The 17,901-nt window shown below is 42.6% G+C and overlaps 1 pseudogene; it reads left to right on the top strand.

Moving 5' to 3' along the window:
• Window positions 1–3,887: 3,887 nt before the first annotated feature.
• LOC118640372 lies at window positions 3,888–17,901 on the top strand (annotated as a pseudogene).

Below are 17,901 nucleotides of genomic sequence, written 5' to 3' on the forward strand. Positions count from 1 at the left end.
AATGAAGAAGGGAAGAAGAGGAGAGGAAGTCCAGCTGGAATGGGATATGATCAAAGATCAGTCTTAAAAGACGGATAAAATCAAATCAGCAGGCCGTCCCTATCTTGGAGTACTTAAGGAATTAATTGGCTGACAAGATCAAGGGCATCACTGCTCTGTAAGTAGGTTCTCCTTAGCAAATCTGTCATAGGAGACCTGCAGCTAATTTAACTACTTCATTGCTCAAATACATCCCATAAGCCACTTTAGGAGCCCCAAGCTGTGGAGAGTGTACCAGAGGGTGATCCCCTTCCCCCCCCTCCCCCCAGGGTCTTGGTTGGCTATCTTATTCATCCAACGAATATTTACAGAGCTTCAGCTGCTGCCTGGCACTGTACCAGGGCTGGGGACAGAGCAGAGTGAATCAGACACTGTCCTTGAACTTAAGTTTCTGGGTTGGGAGGTTAATGCCAGGCCTTCAAACTTTAGGCTCCTAAGAGCCATAGCTAGGCCAGGTCTGCTTGGTACTAACCACAACAGAGGGCCTGTTTTGCATGATGGCCAAACCACTAGTGCCTTGGCACTGTGTTTCTAAAAAGAAATTTAATGAAATGGAGGAAAGAAAAGCTTCATGTCTTGCCGACACTCCAACCACTTGAAGTAATTATACTTCTTCAGATGTGCGCGTGTTCTCTGGCACTTGTTTTTTCTGCTCAGTATACTATTCTCCCACCCTTTCTCTCTACCACCCGTATCTGGCTAAGTCCCCTTCATCTTCATAGTTTTTTGATCTGTATAGTTTCTGCTTGTTGACTTGTCTGACTCACCACTAACCCCTGAGCCCATGAGGGAGGAGCAGGATATATATTTCCATCGCCAGTATAAGGGCAACTACAGCAAGCTCTTGAAACATATTTATTAAACAAATGGAAATAAAAGCAAGGAGACAGGAAAAAATGTAAAGACACAGAAAAGGTATTTTTTCCTCCTAAATGAGCATTTATACTTTGTTATGGACATCATAGAAATGGAGAGCTAACATACCTGGATCTGGTTGATAGCATGAGAAGTAAAAGGATAATGATACACGAAAAATCCATGTTACCACTTTTTTTTTTTTTTTTTTTTTTTTTATCCTCACCCGAGGATATTTTTCCATTTTTTTGTACAGATAGCGTGGGAGGGAGAGAGAGGAAGGAAGAGAGAGAGAGAGAGAAACATCGACGTGAAAGGGACACATCGAGTGGCTGCCACCCGCACGACCAACCAGGGCCGGGGACAAACTGCAACCGAAGTATGTGCCCTTAGCGGGAACTGAACCCGGGTCTCTCCGGACCGCAGGCCGACGCTCTAACCGCTGAGCCAAACTGGCCAGGGCTACCACTTTTTTAACTTTAGCTTCTAAACAGATTAAACTTCTCAGGATACTGTAGCAGTAAAAAGTAGGAAGTCCTAGATGAAGGATAGTTATTAATACCATCAGTGAGTGATAAATGTTTTGCTTTTAGAAAGGAAATTCTCAAGAATGTGCATATCTGAAGTATGATGAAGGCAGTTCTTCTCTATAAATAAATACTTTGTCTCCTAGAAGCAAAAAATAAAAGTGCACAAAAGTCTTCACTAAATCAAAGTCTGCTTCATTTTTCATTCAAATGGGTAATTCCTGGACCCATATGGTACTTCTGGTTCTTTCATCTCAGTATGTATTTTGTGTCAGTAACTACGCTAGGCATTGGAAATACAAAGACAAGATACCTCCCCTAACCCCAAGAGAAGAGGAGAAGAGTGAAGATATGCAAATACCCAAACCTCAGTAATACAAAGCCCAGTGAGGTGTCAGAAGAGATATAAACAAGGCAGCTTGTGGGATTCAAAGGAAGAAGCTCTCACATCTGGTTTGGGTCAGAAAAGGCCTCTGGAAGAGATGGGCCTGAGAAGATGGAGATAGAAGACAGAAACCAGTTCAGGCAGGTAAGCAAAAGCAGAGCAGAGGGAAACACAGCACACATCAGTGGTCTCCACAAGTGCCAGTGGGATGAAGTGAGAGTGTATATGTTAAGGATATCCCAAAACAGAAAACTATTCTTCATTATCAACACACGTCCTGCTCACCTGAGATTGTGAATATGGTCAACATGGCCAGTCATTTTTTGGTTAAAAAGCGAAACAGTGCTTTGCTAAAAGATAGTTCACTTTCCTTCCTTAGCCTTCTGAGAAAGTTGTAAAAATGTCCAAAAACTTGTTTGTTCTAAGTATGCTCAAAACAAGAAATTAACCAAAAAGAAGTCTAATTAAAACCCTGGACTCGCCCTGGCCAGTTTGGCTCAGCGGTTAGAGCGTCGGCCTGCGGTCTGGAGAGACCCGGGTTCGGTTCCCGCTAGGGGCACGTACTTCGGTTGCAGTTTGTCCCCGGCCCTGGTTGGTCGTGCGGGTGGCAGCCACTCGATGTGTCCCTTCACGTCGATGTTTCTGTCTGTCTCTCCCTTCCTCTCCCTCCCTCCCACTCTATCTGTACAAAAAATGGAAAAATATCCTCGGGTGAGGATTAAAAAAAAAAAAAAAAAAAAAAAAAAAAAAACCCTGGACTAGAAATGTCAATCTAGTTCAGTAAAATAGAGACATTGAGAGTTGGGGAGAATAGAGAAATAAATGTGCTCTAAAGGCTTAGTCATTATTTCATTGTGGTATGTTAATAAAAATATATATATTTGATTATCTTTTTTTTTTTTATCCTCACCCGAGGACATTTTTCCATTTTTTGTTCATATGGAGTGGGAGGGAGAGAGAGGAAGAGAGAGAGAGAAACATCTACGTGAAAGGGACACATCGAGTGGCCGCCACCCGCAGGACCAACCAGGGCCAGGGACAAACTGCAACTGAGGTACGTGCCCTTAGCGGGAACTGAACCCGGGTCTCTGTGGACTGCAGGCTGACGCTCTAACCGCTGAGCCAAACCGGCCAGAGCTATATTTGATTATGATGTTAGCAATGGGAGAAAAAATAACTGGTAGAACTGAAAAGCACAGTAGAGCTTCTAAAATAGCAGGGGTATAAGAAATGTGATTAAGGCAGCAAAAGTAGGAAAAGGAGAAAGAGGAAAAATAAAGTAAAATAAATAATAAATATAAAATAGGATAAAAGGAATAACATCCAATATATCTGTTATTATACAATAAATGTTAAATTTCACTCTCAAAACCAGAGATTGTCAAATTGGATTAAAAAAAATCTAGGTGGATCTTAAATATGAAAAAAACAAAAACAAAAAAACCTCACCTAAATAATGTGACAAAGAAAGGTTAAAAATAAAAGAATGAAAGTAGATTGATAAATGGTCAAAGATATGCCAGATTAATTAAAACAAAAGGAAAACAGCATTATTCATAATAGGTTAAAAGTAGAAATAACCTAAATGTCTACCAACTAATGAATGGATAAGTAAAATGTGCTTTATCCATTAAATGGAATATTATTATTATTATTATTTTTTATCCTCACCCGAGGACATTTTTCCATTTATTGTTCAGACAGAGTGGAAGGGAGAGAGAGGAAGAAAGAGAGAAACATCGACGTGAAAGGGACACATCGAGTGGCTGCCACCTGCACGACCCAACCAGAGCCGGGGACAAACTACAACCAAGGTACATTCCCTTAGCGGGAACTGAACCCGGGTCTCTCCAGACCACAGGCCATCGCTCTAACTGCTGAGCCAAACCGGCCAGGGCTAAATGGAATATTATTGACAGTCTTCGTGGAGAGTCGCTGTGGTTTCCTGCTTCAACAGTGCTTGGAGCTCGACCCATCCCTCCCAGCCACCTGATCCAGCCTTCGGCCACTTCATCACAGCACCTCAGATGTCCCCAAGGCCCCTGCTCCAGCACCGCGCAGCGGCCTCTCCTTCGCCCACCATGACATCCACCGCGTCTACCTCGTCCACCTCGCAGGCGCCAGAACTACCATCAGGACTCAGAGGCCGCCATCAACCGCCAGATCAACCTGGAGCTCTACACTTCCTATGTCTACCTGTCCATGTCTTACTACTTTGACCACGATGATGTGGCTTTGAAGAACTTTGCCAAATATTTTCTTCACCAATCTCATGAAGAGAGGGACCATGCTGAGAAACTGATGAAGCTGCAGAACCAACAAGGAGGCCGAATCTTCCTCCAGGATATCAAGAAACCAGACCGTGAGGACTGGGAGAATGGGCTGAATGCAATGGAATGTGCATTACACTTGGAAAAAAGTGTGAATCAGTCACTACTGGATTTGCACAAACTGGACAAAAATGACCCTCACTTGTGTGACTTCCTTGAAACTCACTACCTGAATGAGCAGGTAAAATCCATCAAAGAATTGGGTGACCACATAACCAACTTGTGCAGATTGGGGGCCCCTGAAACTGGCATGGCAGAGTATCTCTTTGACAAGCACACTCTAGGAGACAGTGACGAGAGCTAAGCCTTAGGCTGGCTTCCCATAGCCACGGGGGTGACTTCCCTGGTCACCAAAGCAGTACGTGCATGTTGGAGTTACCATTACCTTTTCTATAACTTGTACCAAATCATCCACTTACATCTTTTCATTTGTACCATTCCTTCAAATAGAGTAAGTTGGTACCCCCCCAAAATAAAATAAAGTGGAATATTACTTAGCAGTAAAAAGAAATGTGCTGACACATGCTGCAATATGCATGACTCCTAAAAACACTAAGTGAAAGAAGCCAGTCACAAAACACCATATATTACATTATTGCATGTATATGGAATGTCTAGAATAGGCAAATTTATAGAGATAGAAAGGAGATTAGTAACTGCCTAGGATTTGAGGGGGGAATGACTGCCCAAAGGTATAGGTTTCTTTTTGAGGTAATAAAAATGTTATAAAAATGATTGTGGTGGTAGCTGCACAACCTTGTGACTATACTGAAAAACATTGACTGGTAGTCAAAAAAAGTGCAAGAATATTAAAAGAAACTTTTTTTCTTTATTGATTTTAGAGAAAGTGGAAGGTAGAGGGAGAGAGAGAAACATCGATGAGCAAGGACATAGATCAGCCACCTCCTGCATGCCCCCCACTGGGGTTCGGACCCATAACCTGGGCATGTGCCCTGACCGGAAATCGAACCAGCAACCTCCTGGTGCATGGGTCGACGCTCAACCCCTGAGCTACACCGGCTGGGCTATATGTGTAACTCTTTAGAAAATCTAGGGGAAATAATGACTTCCTGGCAAAGACAAAAAACTTTAATTCCCTCAAGAGAAAGAGGCCTAAATAGACTAATAACTATAAAAGAGATTGGAGGTATCAATCATTTTATTTTATCTTTATTTATTTATTTTAATCCTCACTTGAGGATATTTTTCCATTTATCTTCAGATAGAGTTGGGAGGGAGGGAGACAAAGAGAGAAACATCAGTGTGAGAGAGATACATTCACTGGTTGCCTCCCGCATGACCCTGACCAGGGCCGGGCATGAGCCGCAACCAAGGTATGTGCCCTTGGCTGGAATCAAACCCACAACTCTTTGGTCTGTAGGCCGACACTGACACTCTAACCACTGAGCTAAACCGGCTAGGGAGAAAGTATTAATCATTTTAGAAGGCACAAGGTTCAGATGATTTACAGCTGAGATGTCTTCAATTTTATTTATTTATCTGTTTATTTTAATCCTCATCTGAGGATATTTTGCCATTGATTTTTAGATAGAGTGGGAGGAGGGAAAAGAGAGGGGAGAGAGAGAGAGAAAGAGAGAGAGAGAGAGAGAGAGAGAGAGAGAGAGAGAGAGAAGAGAAACACATCGATTGGTTGCTTCCTGCACAACCCCGAACAGAGTCAGGGATGAAACCTGCAAACCAGGTACGACCTGCCCTTTAACAAGAATGGAACCTGTGACTCTTCGGTCCACAGGCCAACACTCTAACTGCTGAGCCAAGCCAGCCAGGGCAAGATGTCTTCAATTTTAAAGAATAAGAACTTTCTTTGGGGGTGATAGATGTGTTTATTATCTTCATTTATTCGATGTTGTGATGGTTTCATGGGTATATATGTAAATCAAAAGTCATCAATTGTACACTTTAAATATGTGCAATACAGTGTATGTCAATTATACCTTTAAAAACATGTTTACAAAATGACAGAGAAAGTAAGACTTTAAATGATGATGAACTAGTCCTGGCCAGTTTGGCTTAGGGGTTAGAGCATTGGCCTGCAGTCCAGAGAGACCCCAGTTCGGTTCCCACTAAGGGCATGTACCTCGGTTGCAGTTTGTCACCAGCCCTGGTTGGATTATGTGGGTGGCTGCCACTCAATGTGTCCCTTTCACATCAATGTTTCTCTCTCTCTCTTCCTCTCTCTCCCTCCTACTCTATCTGAACAAAAAAAATAGAAAAATGTCCTTGGGTGAGGATTAAAAAAAACAAAACTGAATGAAATCAGAGGTGATGGTTTTCAAGCACTGGAAAACAGGCAACATAGACTCTGATTCTTGAGAAAAGGGAAGAGGACAAGATGAGCCCCATGTTTGTTCTGGCTTTCTGCCTGGGGACAATTTCCCAGCTACAGTGGAAAGAGAGATGGATCCTAAGCAAAGAAATAGTCTTCCTGAGCTAGAGGCAGAAATCACTATTTGGGGCTGCTAAAGCAGCAGGAATTTGCAGGTCAGGGTTCAGAAGAGGAGGGAGTAGCACAATAGGGGTTGGAAGGAGGCAGAAGTCTCTACAAAGGAATTTCTCTGAGTCTTTGGTCAAAGAAGGCTGGGCTGTGGGCTGTGTATGTACAGAGTGAGACTCTGTGAGGCTTAGCATGAAACAACTGCTCAAGGCTGAGAGCTGAATAGAAATACCAGAGTTTCCTCAGTGTTGGAACATGGAACATGTTGACGTTCAAGCAGAGTTAGAGTGGACATGCTAAACATTTTGGGCATTCAGTTGAGACCCCCAAAAGGCCATGCTTTAGGATTAAGGACTAAGTTTTAGAGTAAGGGCCAAGCCCTAGAACTAAAGACAAAACCAGAAGAGAGTCTCCTAAACAAAACTTAAAACTAAACCTGATAGGAATAGAATTTACCAGTATTTTAACCAACTTCCAGGGAAAAACAAACAAACAAACAAGACCCCTCAAAACTCTTGAAAAGAATGCTACGAAATCTAGAGTCCTCATCATGTATTATTCATGTCCACCATACCATAAGAAATTATTACATGTGCAAAGATGAAGGAAAATGAGATACATAGCCTGGAGTAAAAGTCAACTGGAAAAGACCCCAAGAGGACCTAGATGTTGGTACTAACAGAAAAAGATTTAACTCAACCACTATAAACTTGTTCAAAGGTTTAAAGAAAGAAATGGACACAATGATAAATCTAAGCAGACAAATGGAAATATTAAAAAATGGAATTTATAGCCCTGGCTGGTTTGGCTCAGCTGTTAGAGTGTCGGCCTGCAGTCCAGAGAGACCCGGGTTCAGTTCCCTCTAGGGGTGCGTATATCAGTTGCAGTTTGTCCCAGGCCCTGGTTGGTCGTGCAGGTGGCGGCCACTTGATGTGTCCCTTTCACGTCGATGTTTCTCTCTCTCTCTTCCTCTCTCTCCCTCCCACTCTATCTGAACAAAAGTGGAAAAATGTCTTCGGGTGAGGATTAAAAAAAAAAAAAATGGAATTCATAGAACAGATAAGCACAGTATCTAAAATGAAAAACTCATCGTATAAAGTTAACAAAAGATTTCAAAATGTACCATAAAGTTTAAATAAACTCAAAGAATCAATACAAATTATCTAAATTGAAAAACAAAGAGGAAAAAAATGTGAAAAAATTATCAGAGTCTTCATGTCCTGTGGGACAGTACCAAACTGTAACATACATGTAACAGGAGCCCAGAAGGAGAGAAGAGAGAGCGAATGGGGAAGAAAAACTACGTGAAGAAAGAGGGCCCAAAATTTCCCAAATTTGGCAAAAAGCATCATTCTACAGATCCAAGAAGATGAGCAAATCTCTAGTAGGGTAAATACAATCAAACAATTGGCCTGGACTGCGTTGTTCAGTGGTTAGAGTGTTGGCCAGTGGACCAAAGGGGCTCAGGTTCAGTTCCCAGTCAAGCGCACATACCTGGTTGCAGGTTCAATTCCTGGCCCTGGTTGGGGCACGCACCAGGTCGATGTTTCTCTTTCTTTCTCTCTTTTCCCCTCCTTCCCTTCTACTCTCTCTAAAAATCAATGAGAAAAAATATCCTCTGGTGAGGGTTAAAACACACACACACACTTAGGGACATAATATTCAAAGTGCTAAAAACTATGAATAAAGAGACAATATAAACAGCAGCCAGAGAAAAATAAGACATTTACATGTAGAGAGGGAAAAAATACAATGACAGCTCACTTCTCATTAGAAACAGATGCCAGAAGACACTGGAGCAAGATCTTGAAAGTTCTGGGGAAAAAGAAGAAAGTGCTGAAATAGAGAAAGTGTCAATCCAGAATTCTATCCAGTAAAAATATCCTTAGAAAATGAGAGTGAAATAAAGACATGTTCAGAAAAACGAAAGTTAAAGAGAATTCATTGCCAGCCACAAGAAATGCTAAACGGAAATTCTCCAGGCTGAAGGGAAATGATACCAGATGGAACTCAGATCTGCAGTAAGGAATGAAGAGTACTGGAAATGATAAATATGCAGATAAATATTTTAAATGATCTTTTAAATACAATATTGTCAATTATAACTTAATAAAACTGGAAAAATCGTCTTTTATATTTTCTTATTTTCTTTAAAAGACAACTGACTGTTTAAAGCAAAAACAGTAATATTGTATTATGAGGTTTGCATGTACACATGAAATATAAGACCATAATAGCACAAGGGGAATATTGGAGGTGTAAATGGAATTACATTGTTTTAAGAGTCTTACATTTTCCATGAAATGGTACAATGATTAATCATTTTTAAATGGCCACAATTAAAAGTATTAGAAGAAATTTTAGAAAAATATCTATAAAACCTTGGATGAGAGAAGACTTCCAAAATAAGGCAAACCCAGGCCTTAAAGGAAATGACTGGCAATTTTAACTTAAAAAAAAAAAAAAAACACACATATTTTTGGACTAAAGAAGACACCAAAAACATAGTGAGAAATAAATGATCAATAGGTAAAAATATTTATAGTACATATGAAAGACAAAGGTTTACAATCCCTACTATACAAAAAAGCCTATACAAATTGTCATAACAGAAAGATAAACAATTCAACAGAGAAGGGAGCAAAGGATATAAACAGGCAATTCCAAGAATAGGAAACCCAGAAGGTCGATAAATATATGAAAAACTGCTTACCAAGTCTACTGACCAGGGAAATTACGAGAGACACAATGAGTTAACATTTTGTCCCTATCATATTGATAAAAATAGAGAAGCGACATCAAGTGCTAATAAGGATGTAGAAAGGGGGCACTCTCATTCCTTTCTACTAGAAAGGTAAATTGTGACAATCCTTTTGGGAAATAAGGTGGTAATATTCACTAAAATTTAGAACATACATGCCCTTGGGCGGGCGGGGGGGCAGGATCGGGAGGAGGGTGTCAATGGGGAAAAAAGGAGAAACATCTGTAACAAAAATAAATTGCCCGGCCCATGTGGCTCAGTGGTTGAGCATCAACCCATGCACCAAGAGGTCACCAGTTTGATTCCTGGTCAAGGCACATGCCCAGGTTGTGGGCCCGATCCCCAGTGGGGGGCATGCAGGAGGCAGCCAATCAATGTTTTCTCTCATCGATGTTTCCATCTCTCTCTCTCCCTCTCCTTTCCTCTCTCTCTAAAAATCAATAAAAATAAAAAAAATTTTGCCCTGGCCGGTTTGGCTCAGCAGTTAGAGTGCCGGCCTGCAGTCCAGAGAGACCTGGGTTCGGTCCCCACTGAGGGCATGTACCTTGGTTGCAGTTTGTCCATGGCCCTGGTTGGGGTCACGCGCTTGGCAGCCACTCGATGTGTCCCTTTCACGTCGATATTTCTCTCTCTCTCTCTCTCTCTCTCTCTCTCTCTTTCTTCCTCTCTCTCCCTCCAGCTCTATCTGAACAAAAAGTGGAAAAATGTCCTCGGGTGAGGATAAAAAAATAAAAAAATAAATAAAAATAAAATTTTTTAAAATTTAATTAATTAATTAAAAACACCATGACTAGTCGAGAAAAAGACCATGAAAAAAATAAAATAAAATAAATAAATAAAACATATATGCCCTTTGACCCTGCATTCCCATTTTTGGGGAATCTATTCTATAATTCCTATATAAGTACAAGAATGTTTATGGCTGTATTGTTTATAGTTAAAAAATAAAAAAAGCCTGAGACAACCGAATGTCCATCAGTAGGGAAACAATAGATTTCATTATGGATATGGAGTAATATTAATGGAACAACATGGAATATTACATAGCTATTAAAAACAATGCATAGCCCTGGCTGGTTTGGCTCAGCGGTTAGAGCGTCGACCTGTGGTCCAGAGAGACCCGGGTTTGATTCCCGCTAAGGGCACGTACCTCTGTTGTAGTTTGTCCCCGGCCCTTGTTGGTCGTGAGGGAGGCAGCCACTCGATGTGTCCCTTTCACGTCGATGTTTCTCTCTCTCTTCCTCTCTCTCCCTCCCACTCTACCTGAACAAAAAATGGAAAAATGTCCTCGGGTGAGGATAAAAAACAAAACAAAAAAAAAAATGCATAAAATTTTTATTTTTTTCTAGGAAGGATATTCACAATACTTTGGTTTTGGTGCAAAATCAATTTATAGATTAATATGTACAGTTTACCTAATTTCTGTAAAAATACAAACAAACAAAAAAACCTTCAAATAAAATCCTATAGATACAAGCTCCCATTGGCCAAAGCTGGAACAATTTGAGCAACAAGATGAATAAAAAATATTGAATTATAACCCAAAGTATAAATGATAAATATCCATGAATCCAAACTGATATAAATGATTGAATAAATAAATAAATAAATAGGGCAACCCTAGCTGGGGGGCTCAGTTGGTTGGAGCGTCATCCTATGCACCAAAAGGTTTCGGGTTCCATTCCTGGTCAGGGCACATACCTAGGTTTTGTCTTCAGTCCCTGATTAATGTTTCTCTCTTACATCAATGTTTCTCTTTCTCTAAAAAAAAAAAAATCAATAAATATATCCTCGGTGGGGATTAAAAAGAAAAAACTGGCATTGCACAATATAAACACATATGGTAAAATTTATGCTAATAATTAAACATTTTCTTTTTCTTTTCTTAGAACAATATTAAATAGCAAGTAAAAAAAACACCATGACAAGTTGAGAGAGAGAGACCACAGAAGAAAGGGGAAAGCTTTATGTGTTGTTATTGTTATTATTATTATTTTTTGGTACGTGCCCCTAGCGGAAACCGAACCCGGGACTCTCTGGTCTGCAGGCCAACACTCCAACCGCTGAGCCAAACCGGCCAGGGGTCCTCTGAGTTTTTAAAGTTTGTTTTAAATATCAAGAGAAACACAAGCTCTTGGTAGTTAATTCAGAATATCTAATGAAGTAATGTGTGAAAATTTTCTTTTGCTGCACACTGAAATCCCCCACTCCTCCCAGAAGTAAGAACAGCTAGTCTAAGGTTTTGTGTCCTTTTCTATAACTGAGGCTCAGAGAGGGGAGGTGCACCATCCACAGTGACCCAGGTAGTAAATGGATGAATCGGAACTTAGCTCCACATTGAATGTGTTCCCTTCATGTTTTCAGCAGAACCATTAACTTGACAAGCCAAGGCAGACGCTGGAGAGCATCACAAGTGTGTCTGGCCTAGATTCTACCCCATATCGACAGGCCTCGGAGGCTGCCTAAGAAATCCCAACCAGATATCAATTTCACCACTGTCAATGGCCTTCATAATATGTTTGTTTCAAAAAAAATGATGACTCAGAGTAAGGAGATCAAGTACGTTATTAGTTCCTGTGATCTCATCTCTCAGATGAATTCCTGCAATTCAGTGTCTCCTAATGCAGTCAGATGGCTGTGTTGGAAATACAGATTCCTAAATGAACTTGATTGATAGAAACACAGTATTGGGGGCAGGGGTGGGTGGGATCTACTGATCAGAGAAGATATCTGATCATCTCTGGATGGTCAGGGCCTGGCACAGCTGAAGGTAATTGCTCAATATGCTGACCAAATTGAATTAGTCAGTGTACACAAAGGTTTCTAATCCTGATGTCCTTACAAGAAAAAGACACTTCAGTTTTTCTGGGGCCTTAGTGGAAGATAGTGAAGCTAGCCCCTCATTTATGAAGATGCTTTCAAGCTGAGCAGTCATGGTATGTAATTGCATCAGGAAGAGCCCTTATCTTGTGAGATATCTGCCCAGTTCATAACAATTAACATTTTCTGAGAACTGCACTCTGCCCACTGTGTGGGCCAGGGCAGCCATTTGGTAGGACAGGACCCCTCCCTTTCTCCTGGACACAGGGAATGGTACCAGGGTTTATAAGGGATCTGACTGGGGTTCATTCAGTTTTCTCTCCAAAAGATTTGGCACTGGGGCTCAGCAGTTCCAGTGTGGCTGAAATGAGGAACATGACAAAATTGAGCATCCGTGGTGTAGCCATCTTCTGCCATGTGCCTGGGTAGATAGAGAAGGTCAATCTGTAGAGTGTAAGATTGCTCAGGGGAAAGAAACGAGGGCTGGCTCCTGGCAGCTGTGTTCATACCATGAGATCCTGTCTTTGACCAGAACTGACTGGAACCTGTATGGCAGCAAATCCAAGTCTGGCCAGTTCCAGTCCTTCCCCAGGAACTTGGTGAGTTCCAGTCTTTCTGTATGACTGGAACTATACGTGTGACACTGGAGAGCTGGGCAACAGAATGTCTTCTCTTCATCCAGACCAGAGAAGCAAAGAAGCTGGTCTGCAGCCTGAGAAAAACACATCAGAGACAAATTATAGAAAGAAAAGATTACCATGCTCCCCAAAGTGCTCTTCTCCCTTCTTCTGGGCCTGTTGACATTCCTGCTTATGGGTTCCAGAGGACACTTTTGTGTGTTTCAATATAAAGTTCTTTTTTATTTACAGAGCTTGAGCTGACTTGGTGATTTGCAACCAAAAGAGCTCTGATTCTCAGGACTCCTGACTCTTTCCCACGCCTCCTGAGGTCCCATTACTTTTAGGTTCAGTGAGATGCGACAGTGCTTTTCGGGAAATTTATATTCTTTTTACTTAAGCTAGTTTAAATAGATCTTTGCAAAGAGCTTTGATTAAAACAACATATGCCAGTATGTATGTGGAAGTGAACACTAGACAAAGTTCACCCAGCCCTATTTAAGACGTCGCTTCATGTCTGTTTTTACTGGCCTCTATGCACCTTGCCCAACCTTTAGATGCCACATGTGCATGGTTAGGAGAATGCAGGAAGTGACAGGGGATTTCCTCCTAAGGAAGCAAAGAATAAGGCTTGGGAGGATCTGGGTTTCAGATTTGGCTCCATGCTTTAGCTTTAGACTTTAAGCAAGTCCTAGACCTTCCTCTGACCTCAGTCTGTGCATCTCTAAAATAGAAGTAATAGTGCTCACTTTCCTGATCACCCAGACTTGTTCGGTGGTCAAGAGTATGAGAGATTCGCCCTGGCCGGTTTGGCTCAGCGGTTAGAGCATCGGTTTGCGGTCCAGAGAGACCCGGGTTCGGTTCCCGCTAAGGGCACGTACCTCGGTTGCAGTTTGTCCCCGGCCCTGGTCGGTCGTGCGGGTGGCAGCCACTCGATGTGTCCCTTTCACGGCGATGTTTCTCTCTCTCTCTCTGTTCCTCTCTCTCCCTCTCACTCTACCTGAACAAAAAAACAAAAAATGTCCTCGGGTGAGGATAAAAAAAAAAAAGAGTATAAGAGATTCAACAGTATAAAGAATTTATTTTATAATGATTGCAACGTGAATAGGTGGTTATGTAGAAAATTAAACAAATGAAGAATAACACAAAAAAGGAAGTAGAAAAAATTCACTTAATTTTGCCTTCCACTAAATGCTTCTTGTAAGATTTTACTGCACTTCTTCAAACCTTTTTTCTATACGTACTTTCTTTTTACAGACAAAATTGGCATCCTACTGTTTTGTATGAAGTAGGATCTCTACTCTTAACAACAATTTGTGAATATTTTTCAAAATTATTCCACTTCATTTTGAATGGCTGCATAGTGTTTCATCCCAGAGATGTATGTTTTTTTATTTCTTGATTTTAGAGAGAGGAAAGGGGAGAGAGAGAAAGAGAGAGAGAAACATCGATTTCTTGTTCCACTTATTTATGCATTCATTTGTTGATTCTTGTATGTGCCCTGACCAGGGATTGAACCCACAACCTTGGCATATGGGGACGACACTCTAACCAAGTGAGCTACCTGGCCAGGGCCCAGAAGTTAATATTCCCCAGTCATTCCAAGACCCCATGCTGGACACTGTGGCAGGTTAAGAGAGAGAGAGGTCAAAGATACTGGGTGGGATAAAGGCTAGAGATCAAGAAAGACTTCATTCCACTTGAATTTCTAATGTGTTTGTGAATGTATTATCTATTCAAATAGATGGATGAAAGTCTTTGGAGAAATTGAAATCTGAGCTGACTATTGAAAACAAGCATGGAAAGGGAAATTCTTGATGAAGTGAAGCAAAGGTGTAGAGGCATGAAACAAAAGTAAATTATGGAACAGATTTATTTATCTCGAAAAAGGTCTAACATCAAGAGCTGGCAAGTGCAAAGTCAGGATTTGAACCCGGGCCTACCTGGTTCCTAAATGCTTACAAGTAACCACTATCCCTTTAGCAGGGATATGGGAATGATACCGTTGTAATTAGCTAATTATTAATAATAGGAAAGGAGCCAAGGGAAGGCATCTTCCTTGCAAAACAACTGGACAAAGGGAAGATAGATGCTCAGTAGAGTTCGGATGACATAGAGAAGGTACCTGTTTGTTAATCACACCTGGAGACAGAGATGGTTGGCCAGAATGGGCATGGCCACTGCAAGCATGCAAAGATTTGGGATATTTAATGCCCTGAATAAAGTAGCTCACTCTCATGTGCTCTTGGGTATTCTTGGTTCTTCTGGCATACCTGGCTCATGGCACACGCTTGGCTTCCTGGCATTCTCCCATGTGGCCCATTGCCATGCGGACCCCTCACACAATGAACTAATGGACTGCAAATAGCCTGACTCCAACATACAAAGGAAACTCTGGACACTGGCTTTGCTTCTAGCTTTACTGAAACCTCAGCCATACTTCTATGACTGGACTAAGGGAAATGGGATTTTGGAAACTCAGGGACTTAATTCAACGTGAATAAAAATCACTCTTTCTCGCCCTGGCCAGTTTGGCTCAGCAGTTAGAGCGTCGGCCTGCGGTCCTGAGAGACCCGGGTTCGGTTCCCGCTAAGGGCGTGTACCTCGGTTGCAGTTTGTCCCTGGCCCTGGTCGGTCGTGTGGGTGGCAGCCACTCGATGTGTCCCTTTCACGTCGATGTTTCTCTCTCTCTCTCTGTTCCTCTCTCTCCCTCCCGCTCTACCTGAACAAAAAATGGAAAAATGTCCTCGGGTGAGGATAAAAAAAAAAAAAAAATCACTCGTCTCCTGTGTGAGTCTCAGAAAATTCTTTTTCTTGGGATATCGTAAGAAGTCCACCTCCAGCCCTGGCCGGTTTGGCTCAGTGGTTAGAGCACTGGCCTGCGGTCTGGAGAGACCCTGGTTCAGTTCCCACTAAGGGCATGTACCTCGGTTGCAGTTTGTCCCCGGCCCTGGTTGGGTCGTGTGGGTGGCGACCACTCGATGTGTCCCTTTCACGTCGATGTTTCTTTCTCTCTCTCTCCCTCCCACTCTATCTGAACAAAATAAAAATAAAAAATGTCCTCGAGATGCCCAGCCGGTGTGGCTCAGTGGTTGAGCATAGACCCATGCATCAAAAGGTCGCCGGTTCGATTCCCAGTCAGGGCACATGCCTGGGTTGTGGGCCAGATCCCCAGTGGGGGGCATGCAGGAGACAGCCAGTCAATGTTCTCTCTCATCAATGTTTCTATCTCTCTCTCTCCCTCTCCTTTCCTTTCTCTCTAAAACCAATAATATATACGTATATATATATTTTTTTCTTAAAATGTCCTTGGGTGCCCTGGCCGGTTTGGCTCAGCGGTTAGAGCATCGGCCTGCGGTCCAGAGAGACCTGGGTTCGGTCCCCGATAAGGGCATGTACCTCGGTTGCAGTTTGTCCCCGGCCCTGGTTGGTTGTGTGGGTGGCAGCCACTCGATGTGTCCCTTTCACGTCGATGTTTCTCTCTCTCTCTCTTCCTCTCTCTCCCTCCCACTCTATCTGTGCAAAAAATGGAAAAAAATGTCCTCGGGTGAGGATAAAAAAATAATAAAATAAAATAAAATGTCCTTGGGTGAGGATGGAAAAAAAAAGTCTACCCCCAGCAGCACCCAGTGGGGAAGAGGACCATCCCCACTTCATCCCTTCATCTGAAAACAGGTCCCCCTGGATTTGGGGGAGATTGCTTCCCAGTCTGGGTCTGTGAAATGGAGGAATTGAACTAGATGATACCCAAGTCTCCGTCCAGGCTTACTTCCTGTGAATCCAAGTTCTAATTTACCACATTATGTTTGTAAGCCACCAGGAGTCTAGTGGGTCTGATGAGCCTGCCAACGGGGGGAGGTTCTGCAGGGGTTTTTAGGAATTTCTAAGAAAGCTCTGAGTTTCCGGGAGGCTAACAGGAACTGGTTTTGAGGCCCAGGCCCCATCTCAGAGCTCTTTTGTGGTGGGGGTACAGCCTGCAGGCTCAACGCATTTGACCTCTAGCTGCCCAAGGTCATATATTACATCCCATTGGCAGAGAAAGGCCCACCCGGGATCTTGGGAGCAATTTCCAGGCGCATGAAAGGGCAAATGTGAGTCAGAGCACTCCTCTGAGAGGAGTCATTCCAGGGATGATAAACTGGGCCCACTAGCTTGTTCCATGTGACCAGTACGTTTATTGAAAAGTTTGGGCCCAGCCAGTGTGGCTCACTGGTTGTGCGTCAACCCACGCACCAAGAGGTCACCAGTTCAGTTCCCAGTCAGGGTACATGCCCAGGTTGTGAGCCTGATCCCCAGTGGGGGGCATGCAGAACGTGGCCAATCCATGTTCTCTCTCATCCATGTTTCTATCTCTCTCTCCCTCTCCTTTCCGCTCTTTCTCAAAATCAATAAAGAAAAAAGATATTTTAAAAAAGAAAGAAAGAGCCCTGGCCGGTTTGGCTCAGCGGTTAGAGCATCGGCCTGTGGTCCGGAGAGACCCGGGTTCGGTTCCCGCTAAGGGCACGTGCCTCGGTTGCAGTTTGTCCCCGGCCCTGGTTGGTTGTGCGGGTGGCGACCACTCAATGTGTCCCTTTCACATCGATGTTTCTCTCTCTCTCTTCCTCTCTCTCCCTCCCACTCTATCTGAACAAAAAATGGAAAAATGTCCTCGGGTGAGGATGATAAAAAAAAAAAAAGAAAGAAAGAAAAAAAGTTTGGACTAGTTACAGAACATTTAAATATGAGAGATTTTCCAGATTTCTAGATGCTCATGAAAAATGGGAAGAATTGTCTTGGCTGGTTTGGCTCAGCTGTTAGAGTGTCAGCCCTCAGACTGAAGGGTCGAGGGTTTGGTTCCAGTTAAGGGCAGTACCTGGGTTGCAGGTTCGATTCCAGCCCTAGCTGGGGTTGTGCAGGAGGCAACCAACTCATGTGTCTCTCTTGCATTGATGTTTCTCTCTCTCTCTCTCTCTCCCTCCCTCCCTCCCTCCCTCCCTCCCTCCCTTCTTTCCACTCTTTCTAAAAAAAAAAAAAAAACAATGGAAAAATATCCTTGGGTGAGGAGGAAGGAAGGAAGGAAGGAAGGAAGGAAGGAAGGAAGGGAGGAAGGGAGGGAGGGAGGGAGGGAAAGAG

This window comes from Molossus molossus, unplaced genomic scaffold (assembly GCF_014108415.1).
Source record: "Molossus molossus isolate mMolMol1 unplaced genomic scaffold, mMolMol1.p scaffold_m16_p_22, whole genome shotgun sequence".
NCBI classification, from domain to species: domain Eukaryota; kingdom Metazoa; phylum Chordata; class Mammalia; order Chiroptera; family Molossidae; genus Molossus; species Molossus molossus.